The sequence below is a fragment of the Leopardus geoffroyi genome, chromosome B4 (assembly GCF_018350155.1).
Source record: "Leopardus geoffroyi isolate Oge1 chromosome B4, O.geoffroyi_Oge1_pat1.0, whole genome shotgun sequence".
In the NCBI taxonomy this organism is placed as follows: domain Eukaryota; kingdom Metazoa; phylum Chordata; class Mammalia; order Carnivora; family Felidae; genus Leopardus; species Leopardus geoffroyi.
Window position 1 is genome coordinate 109,858,467 of NC_059341.1, and position 10,665 is coordinate 109,869,131.

General features: G+C 31.1%; 1 long non-coding RNA gene and 1 pseudogene across 1 annotated transcript; both read left to right on the forward strand.

Moving 5' to 3' along the window:
* Nucleotides 1-5,690: 5,690 nt before the first annotated feature.
* On the forward strand, nucleotides 5,691-7,000 carry LOC123590128. Its single transcript, XR_006708622.1, has 2 exons — nucleotides 5,691-5,846; nucleotides 6,895-7,000. It is a non-coding gene; the product is annotated as an uncharacterized LOC123590128 (long non-coding RNA).
* Nucleotides 7,001-10,165: 3,165 nt separating this feature from the next.
* LOC123592365 lies at nucleotides 10,166-10,378 on the forward strand (annotated as a pseudogene).
* Nucleotides 10,379-10,665: the final 287 nt, after the last annotated feature.

Sequence of the window (10,665 nt, forward strand, 5' to 3'; positions counted from 1 at the left end):
CTATTTTTCTTTTCTGCTCTACCTCACTTTAAGCTTTGATATATCTACATAATTAACAAGAGCTATAGATTCTATCTCCCCTTTCCACCTTGCTATTTTAAATTCCATTTCCCTCTGGTATTCTTTATGGGATAGCTCTTATTAAAAATTCAGTTGCTACATATAATTATTTATTTGATATGTTTCCATATCTAGGAAAGAGCAAAGTAGTTCTCATTAATACTTCAATATGCATGATGTGGAGTAGATATTCACAAATGTATTTTGAAAGAATAAATTCAGTTTAATATTTCCATTCACTTGTAGAAGATGATGTAAAAGGGCGGTGGACTAGATAATCAAGCCAGAAGTATGATGTTTCAGAGAAATGTGAGTGACAAAGGGAACCAAACCACCAGCAGAATCCTCACCTCACGTTCACCATAGACGGGACATCATGGATAACCCAGCATTTTCTCCACACTAATTTAGGTCACCATTTCTTCCTACATTAGTGGGGATGTGGTTAAGACACATAGGAAACACACTACTTTTGCAGACTTTAGTCCCCTGGGGTTCTAGTAACAAACCATTCAAGTCTTAGAAACATATACAATTCATGCCTTTAATTTGTTCCAATGGCTAAGGTAAATTTAAAAAACAGAAGACTAATTTTTTCCGAAAAATAACATTAACATTTCCAAAAATTAACTAGTAATTTTAATATTGTTAGTGTGCTTTCATTATTAAAGTCAAGTTTCCTGGTTTTTCTTTAGAAAATTTAATGATTCAATATTCTAATCACTATCAAAAAAATTTAAATAAATATATATATATATATATAGTGTTCAGTTACAATTTAATTATTTTTGTCGTTGTTACTGGTCTGAGTCCATCTCATTCTTTCAAATAAAGTAGAGCTATCTATATAAGTATTGAGGAACAAACATCTTTCTACAAACTCTGAGGAAATTGTGCCACTGCCTTTTACTAAAATAGTTTCAGGGAAAAAAGCATGAAATTACGCTAATATTGGATCCTTTATAAATAACATCTGTTTTCTGCCTAGATACCCTTAACAAAATATTCTGTATTTTTAATAAAATAATAAAGGAAAAATATGTACATATTAATCTTGTTTTCATTATTTTGTCTGGAAAATGAAACCTATAAAATTTATAGTAATCAAATAAACATAACTTAGCTATCTAATCAAATATTTTTAATAAAATAAAAAAGGAAAATATTTGGATATTAATCTTGTTTTCATTATTTTGTCTGGAAAATGAAACTTATAAAATTCACAGTAATCAAATGAACATAACTTAGCTATCTAATCAAATGACTGATAGGGAAATTTAAGTGGTACAGAGGAGTACCAAATTGGGATTTTTTTTTATATTCTAATAATATAAAATAACATGTGCTACCTACAAAATAAATTTCAACTAGAGGATAATAAGAAAAAAATATAATTGTCTGTTAGTGATCCTTTCTGAAATAAGTATCTTTAAAATGTGTTAGCCTTTAAGAAGAATATTTATGAAATTCTTTTACATATTTCCTTGCAAGCAGAGGAAAAAAATAAGAAATACCCTTTCTGACCTTTTTCTCTTGACTTACAGTATTTTTATTTCCTCTTTATGAGAGAAGTTGTATATTTAAAGGAAGCACTTATTAGCTAGTATAAGTGTCCCAACTTAAGAGAGTATACTTCCCTTTCTTTCTCTTTGGTGGGATGCTGCATTATTTCTCTACTGCTCTTACACCCATACTGTCTCTCTTCCATAACATTGCGTTATTCTACTCTAGTCCTCAGAAATTTTCTGGAAGCATAGTCAGAGAATGAGATCAAAATAGGATCTTTAAAATCTGGGTGTTTTTCCTTCTATAAAGCAGGCTATCTACCATTGCTATTTTTCTATTTTAATACCTCATGAAGGAATACTTTGTAGTCTGTTGATTAACTTTTTATTGAAGTCCAAGATAACTTACAAAATTCATTAAGGCTTAATTTAACAGAGAAAAAATACTGTGGCCATAGCACACAAATAAAAATATTGATTTATTTATAGCACTATATATATCTGCTTAGCAATAAAAGTGCAGCTGTTGTGATTCACTATTCATTGATAGAATTCTTTCTCTTTAGAGATGTAAATGAGAAAAAAAATACGTAACAAATTCTAGAGCAAGTTTAATGCACTTGAATTACTAAAGTCAGTAAAAATGAATATGGATATTAACCCCAAAATGGATTTTAGAAAAATGGCTTATTAAAACCACTTTTTCTTTTTCTTTCTCAGTTTTTGATAACTTACATACTCAGAGGATCATGATTAATTAGGTCAATGTACTGCGACAGAATAGGAATTGTACTAAAAATAAGAAAACTTGGTTTATATCAGTCATTGCCACTCTAAGTTGTGTGAACCCTCAATATGTGTTCTCCATTGTTATTCATTCATTTAAATACCTGTTCAAGAGCTATCACCACTTATTATCATCAGAGGTAAGATCTCAGCCTTCACATTGCTTACAGGTTCTCAGATGCGAAACAGACACTTAAAAAAAAAAAATTTGAACAATAGAGAAAAGTATGGGGTAAGACAGAAGCACAAAATAAGGGGATATAATAGTATAAGAGCTCTGGAAGACATTCAGGAGAAAGCAGATTTCTAATATACTTTTAAATCAAAAGTGGGGAAGCAGGGTCTACAGAATTGAAGAGACCACAATGTTGAAGTCTGGAAGTGAGAAAAGAGCATGGTCCATGTATGGAACTAAAATAAGCTTCATTAAGTCTACAGTGTAGAAAACCTCAACTGTGAGCTTATCTCAATTTAACTTTTTCTCTTGTATTCCAGGCTACTAGAGACCTTACAATACTCTTCTAGGTATATGCAATTAAAGAGTATGCTAGAACTGAAAAAGTTTATCATGGACAATTTCAGATATTTTCATCTTCTTAGCTTAGGATTCAGAAGTAAGTCCTAAAAAGAAAGAAAGAGTGAAGAATAAGTGAAATGTAGCAAATGAAGAAATTCCTTGGCTTATTAACACATAATTATCACCAACAATTATGAAATAATAGGTATTCATTCATCCTCTAAATATTTTGATTTCTAAATACCATCTATTTGGGAGCTATAATCTGTATCAAGTATAAAAATATACCATTTTCATAGCATTCCTTCCTAGCTTCTTAGCAATGGCTCTTTGAAGTCTTTCTCCGTTCCTCATAAGGATGGCAAACTCCCAAATTCATAGCTCAACTTTAATTTTTGATGGCAGTGACACATAGATTGTAAGAAGGCTTTGAAGCAGTACAGTAGTTAAGAAGAGAAGAAGAGAATCAACAATAAAAAAAAAATGCAACCCAATTTCAGGGAGAGCTGTTTAAGTTCAGTGAACAGAGTCAAAAATGTGCAAGCTCCACTTAGGCGTATATCAAGCATGCCTCACTGCATTTAAATGAAGACTGAACGTATGAAAAAGGTGAAATAGAAAAAGATCTGATGAGATACTTCTGTTCAATTAGTCAACACACTTGAAAATGAGAAATACAGCTAAGAATGAGTTGTTTGTAAAAATGATTATGATGTATATGGCATCAGTTTAAGCTGATTACCTCATATTGAACATCTTAATACAATAAAGAATCTGTTGAAAGTTATAATCATAATTATTATTATCAGACCATGGATGGATACCATTTTAGAATACTTATGAGGTGCTAGGCATTCCACTTGGTAAACATCATTTGAAGAACTTAAGTCACAAGAGAAAAAACAAAATTGTCTACTCAAAGGAAGGCAAAATGGGGACTGCCACCATTATATGTTATCATGGAATTTCTTAGGCTTAAGAAGCCAACTTTCCTAAACAAACAAACATCTTCCAAGTGTTTTTTTTTTTTGTTTTTGTTTTTGTTTTTTTTCGTTTCTTTGCCTTTTCCTGATCCTATGAGAAAGGATGGGCTAATTTCACAAAAGTCAAACATGCTTCTCAAATTAGTCTACTTGAATTGCTCCTTAAATTGGTAATGTTAACCAGTTCTGAATATTATCTTTCTTGTTTCTTTCTTATTACTTTCTGACTCAGATACTTCTTTTTTCTAACTTTCTCTAAAGTCAGTCTTATAGGCTTCCTATAGTGAGAAATAAGAAGTCAATGAGTATTAGGTTTGCCAAATCATTGATTATTACAGAAAATCCTATTCAGTGTCACTTTTCCATTATATCACATTATGGGCAGTAAAGAGGTAGCATTCTGCCTAGGAGCAGGCAGTAAGGGGGTACATGACTTTACATATTTTATAAAAATAATAAAATATCAAAATAAAAGTTGTTCTATATTTTTATTATCACCATGATTCAGCAATTTTAAATAATGTCAGTAATAAATTATTCTTTCCTCAGAGAATAATTTGTTAAAGTTCAAAAAATGTCATGGTTACAGTCAAGTTAAAAAAAAAACATATATGTGCTTCCAATTCACATATTTTATTGTGTCCTCTATTAAATATTGTACACTATATGGAAGTTAATTCAGAGAACTCTCAGTTGTACAGTAAGCCCCCGACACATGTGGACCCAGTTATAGTCATTGTTTTCTAAATAGCGTGATCTCTAAATATCATCAGGTACAGTGTGTCTCCAACCAATGTGGTACTACATATTATTTTTCCTCTCCTTACAAGGAAATGTGTAAAAGAATTTCATAAATATTCTTCTTAAATTGTAGCTCATTTTAAAGATACTCATTTCAGAAAGGATCACTAACATGCAGCTACATTTTTCTATTATCCTCTAGTTGAAATTTATTTTATAGGTAGCACATATTATTTTATATTATTAGAATATTTTAAAAAATCCCAATATGGTAATCCTCTGTACCACTTAAATTTCCCTATCAGTCATTCAATTAGATAGCTAAGTTATGTTCATTTGATTACTATAAATCTTATGTTTCATTTTTCAGACAAAATAATGATAATAAGATTAATATCTATATATTTTTCATTTTTTATTTTATTAAAAATATAGAATATTTCATTAAGGGTATCTAGGCAGAAAAAAGCTCAAGCTTTTTTTTTTCCAAAGGTGGACACAGAATAAACAGTGTCAGCACAATGAATGTACAGATAAAGAAATGGAATTCGAATTAGGTCAATTTTGTCATTCCATGTGACTGCTGGAATTTTTATTTTAAGACCTGAGTGAAATAATATATGAACTCTGAAGTGCATAATTTTTGTTTGAAAAGTTCATATTAAGCCACATATATAATATTTTATTGATTTTAATAACATACTTAAAATTGGATTTTATTATTCTATTTTAATTAATTTTTTTTTTTAAACAGAAAACAAGTCATAAAAATAAAATGTGCACCAGTGGAGCAATTGAGTTGTTACTCAAAATAAACATTTTATGTTTGGTTGTGAGAAAATAAACTTATTAACATATAAAAAGTAATTTAAATAATTATATCAAACTAACCAAAGTTTGACATTCACTTGTTATAAAACTTTATCTACATAGTTTTTTGTGTTTTGAGGTTTTTTCCCTCTCCAGGAATTTAGAGTAGCCTAAAGTCATTTTCTATATTATTGTGAAACCATAATAATTCTACGTTCTGTAAAGTTCTGTAAAGAACTTTCTTGTCAACATGAAGTGATAACATTCTAGTGGAGTAAAACAAGAAAATAGAAGTCAATACAGGAGGTAATTGAATCATTGAACATAGTCTAAAAAGTGTAATATATAAAATATTACATACAGTTCTTCAATTATAGGAAAATCAGGTTTGCACATACAATCCTAAGAACCCATATAAGAAAGAATAATGCTTAAGTGATACAGGTAAAGGATGAATTTGAATATTTTTCTCTCAAGTTTGATAATTTTGAACAGAAAGTAAGTATCATCAAAAGTCAACACTAATAGTGATGATGATAATGATGATGATAAGGAGATGCTTGGCTAAGCCTTTGAAGGAAAAGATATGATAAATGAAATTTTAATGTATTATGATTTCACTACTTAGTCAATATTTGTTCCAGGTGATTGAGATTAAACCCGTTTAAAAGAAGTGAACCATATTATAATAAATGTTGTTATACAATTGAATGCGAATGAGAAAAGAACAAAGGAGGGAAATCAACTCTTGTCAACTTGATGGTTTTTAGACTCTTTATATATTTTCCATATAGTGGAAAATTGAGAGTTTATGTGAGTTGTTTAGAAACTGAAAAAATTATATATTTTATTAGTTTACTGGTAATGAAACAAAACCTGGTATGTCCAGCTTAATAAATCATTTTAAAACCTGCTGGAAAGTATATTCTAAAGTTCCTGATATTAAGACATCTGAACAATATTTATCTTCTTACAAAATGGAAGATTTTTACACCACATACGAAAACATATATATGCCTATATTCACACATATATACATACATATGCACACAAGTAGATATATGTTTGTGTGTATGAATAGAAAATGACTTTTTAGATCTTATTTAGAGTTAATAATGCTTTCAGCCAAATAAAATATCCTTTCCCTGATCATAAAAACCATATGTCATTAGCAAATAAAGAACACTGTTTTGAAGTTGAAGAAATTACTCTCAAATTATGACCCAAAGTCAAAGGAACATTTTGTAACGTTTTACTATGCAGTAATGTATTACCATGCTAGTTTTTTTTCTATGGTCTAAATAATTATATTCATCTTCTGGAAAAATACCTCAAAGAACAGATAGTTGCATTAAAAATGCAAAGTAGTTTGAAATTCTTAACATTCCCAAAGCTTTATACTCTGTTCATTTATACAAGTTGATCAAATACATCAATCTTGAAGATGGTCACGATAAAGAAATTAATTTTGAGCTTTTTCTCTCCTTTCCAGGAAATTCCCTGAAATGACTGCCCAATGGTCAAGAATATGACAACAGTATAACTGTGGCCAAAACAAATGATGGAAAAATGTGAAATAAATTAATCCTTAATTCTCATTTGCTCCTTGAGCACATTTTTTCCCCCAAAGCTTAAGAGAATTCACTCTTTTAGAAGATTTCCTCAGGAAAATGTATTTTGGAATTTGTGAAAAATAAACCTATCCTTTCAGGTTCACCTGATCAATAGCAAAGGCTGCAGAATGTAGATATTATCACTAAGGACTTTCTTAAAAGATGTAGTGCTCATTATGAAGCTGAGTGCACAGGAAAGACACATTTTGAAAGTTAATTCAATCCATGAAGTACTGGTTGATTCAAAGGAAAAAGGGACACACAAACATCAGCTCAGATATTGTCTTCTGCTGTCTATGTCTTTTCTGAGTTACCTCATTTGAAAGTGAAATTTGAAATGTAAATATTAAAGTGACACAAATATTGCAAACAACCAGAGTAAGATTTGAATTATTTAGAGTGAAACATCAAGTTTTAAATTAACACTTGAAGATTGATTCAGAAAACAATGGAGGTAACTTTGCAACAATAAAATGTAAGGAAATGGATATTTGCAGAAGATAAATGCCAAAAGAAATGATAAAGGATAATGGTGTTAGGTCATCAGAAAAAAGTCAAAGATACAGTATTTGAATGTCTCAATTATTTTCATTAACAACTGGGCAATTATTCTAAATCAGTAGATCAAATAAAGTCAATGTACACTTATATGTAGAGAGTTTTCTCTGAAGAAGAAAACTTCAAATATATTTTTATCAAACGTAACAGAAATGTATGATGAATTATTTGGTGAAAATATTTTTGAACTATAGAAATACTGAAAATCTGCCAGAATCAGTCCTGAAGAAATAAATACATAGACATTATGGGAATGTCTGGATTTTATTGCAAAATTTACTTTTTATGAATCTCCAACAAACTATTATATTTAAGAATTTCTTTTGTAGGGGCACCTGCATGGCTCAGTCAATTAAGCATCTGACCTCAGCTCAGGTCATGATCTCATGGTTCGTGAGACTGAGCCCCACATTGGGATCTGCACTGAGAGTGCAGGGATTCTCTGCATTTGGGATTCTCTCTCTGCCCCTCCCCCACTCATGGTTTCTCTCTCTAAACAAAAAAAAAAAATTTAAAGAATTTATTTTGTATAATTGCCACATCAAGTGAAACAACCTTTTGAAATTAAAAAAAAAACATTAAAAATACTTTATCAATCATGAATGAAAAATGGAACTTGGCTATGCTATTTATTAAACATCAATATATGAAGAATATAGATTTTGACAAACCCTTTGATAAGTTTTCAGAACTTAAGGCTCAAAACTAAAATGTAATGTTATCATTCATTTCTGTGATAGACCAGTATATAGATATAAAACTATGGGTTTTAAATATTTTATAAAAACACAGATTTTTAAAATTAAAGTGTCTTAATTTTTGTCTTATATTATTTACATTATTTTATATTATTAATATTTATATTATTTTACTTGTATTATTAGAAGTACAGAATTCAACAAAAGAAAAAAAAATCACTGTAGGCTTTATTTGACCATTATTATTACTTATTTAAATTCATAATTATTTCTGAAAATAACTTCATCATATAAAGGAAAAAAGTAATAAAAAGGGATTAGTTCTGGGAATCAAATGCACTAGTATGGCACACTGTCTTTTGTATCATTAGAATCATTAAATCTCTGACCAAATTGTCTTTCATCAGACTAATCCAATCCCAGACTCAATTTAGTATTATCGTTCTGACTATCCTTTACCTTGGACACAACTTGTACACTATTTGAAAATCCCCTGGTCGCAGCAGTCAGCATCACACAAACTTTGGAGAGCTTTTCAAGTGCAACTTCCAAAAGCATTGCCTCAAGCTGAGGATCTTGCAATGTGAGTCTTGCCCTGGAGTTCCTGTAAGACCCATGTGGGGAATGTCATCTAGTCAGACTGCCTCGTGATCTGGAAGTATAAACAATTAATGCCAACAGGGCCACCCTGGACCAACAGGGCCAAAAAGTATTGGACACATATCTCCCTGTTTCATCTTTGGGTAGATAATTCTGTGGTCCATTTTATAAGGTCCTCAGAAGGTCTCAATGGGAATGGGTAACATTTGCCTGGAGAACATCCAACTCCATGACATCCTTGCATTGGCGGTTCCTCCTTCCCTATTCCATTCTCACTGCCCTGCATTCCATCTCCTACCTGGGATCACATGCTAAAATAAACTATCCTTGGGCTGCCTGGGTGGCTCAGTTGGTTTAGGTCATGATCTCACGGTTCATGGTTTCGAGCCCACATTGGGCTCTATGCTGACAGTGCGGAGCCTATTTGGGATTCTCTTTCTCTATCTCTCTGCCCCTCCCCTGCTTTCTTTCTCTCTCTCAAAAAATAAACTAAAAATAATAGTAATGGTAATAATAATAATAATAATAATAATAATAAACTAGCCTCACACAAGCTTTGAGTTGGGTTCTGTTTTCTGAGTAGACCTTGAGCTAAAGAACATTTAATATGTCATCCTGTCTGCGTCTTCCCTTAGAAGCAAATTGTATGAATTTATCAGGCATTTTTCATGAAAACACAGGAAATACCAGTGTCTCTACCTAGGAAAAGTATTTACCTTGAAACTCAAATGTAATGTTTCAAGTTTTTACATTGATCTGTTCAGTCATCCGCCATGAAGTCTGTCCAACTTTTCTTTGACGGCTGAATACAGCTGTCACAATACTTAAATGGTTGTTCCTCAATGGCTACTGGCTCTCAATCTGCTGCGTTAAGGGGCCACATGCCAATTTTGCAGCAAATCTCAGCTCCCTCTGAAGGAGTCATTCCAGTTTGCTCTTTCTTCTCCTGTGTCCTCCTTCAATATATGTTATTGCATTCTTTTTCCATATCAAATAAGTTCGATGAACAAAAAAGGCAGAATGATGGAGGTGAAATGTCATCTTTACTACAGATACAGGTGAATTTGGAGTATGCAGCTTTGGTGAATTTTAATAATAGGTTTCCTATTAATGCATCAGGGCAAATCTTTCTAGAGAGAAACTGAAATATAAACCAGAATGTAATAAAAAAAAAAAAAGCAGCCCACCAAACTGTCTGAACAGATGTCAATTCTCTGTTTAGGAAGAACTAAACGTTTTAAATTTACCTCTAGTATTACTGCCTCATTTTCTCATATTTTAATAATTATCTGTAATCGCTTCTCGGTCTTTTGGCTAAGATCAAGTATGGTATCTGTCCTTATCAGTTTAATAATTATCCCTGGAAAATGGAAGCCCATTGGTCAGAAAGCTCTAACTTTGTCATTTGCACCAAAAAATATTTTTCAAACCTGAAAGTTTATTTTTAAGAAAAGGTTTTATTTTCTGGACAGCCTGCGTTGAGAATGATAGGCTTGGGGAATTCTTATTGGAACATAAAATGACTTCTGTTTTCTCAAGTGGTTTCTCTCTTATTGCTTCTTTTGAACTCCATCCTAATCTTGATGACCCTCTTTGCTTATAAATCACCCCTTGTCTACCGGGACTTATGTAACTTTTGACTTTGGAAATATCAAATCTAGACCAAAACAGAAAAGAAAGAAAGAACAAATAAGAACACCTGGAAAAACTTCCGGCTGGCTACAAGTTGTGAGTCATTTTAATCATCTTAAAAATATAGCTCAATCAAGTATTTTCTATAATAAGATTAATATA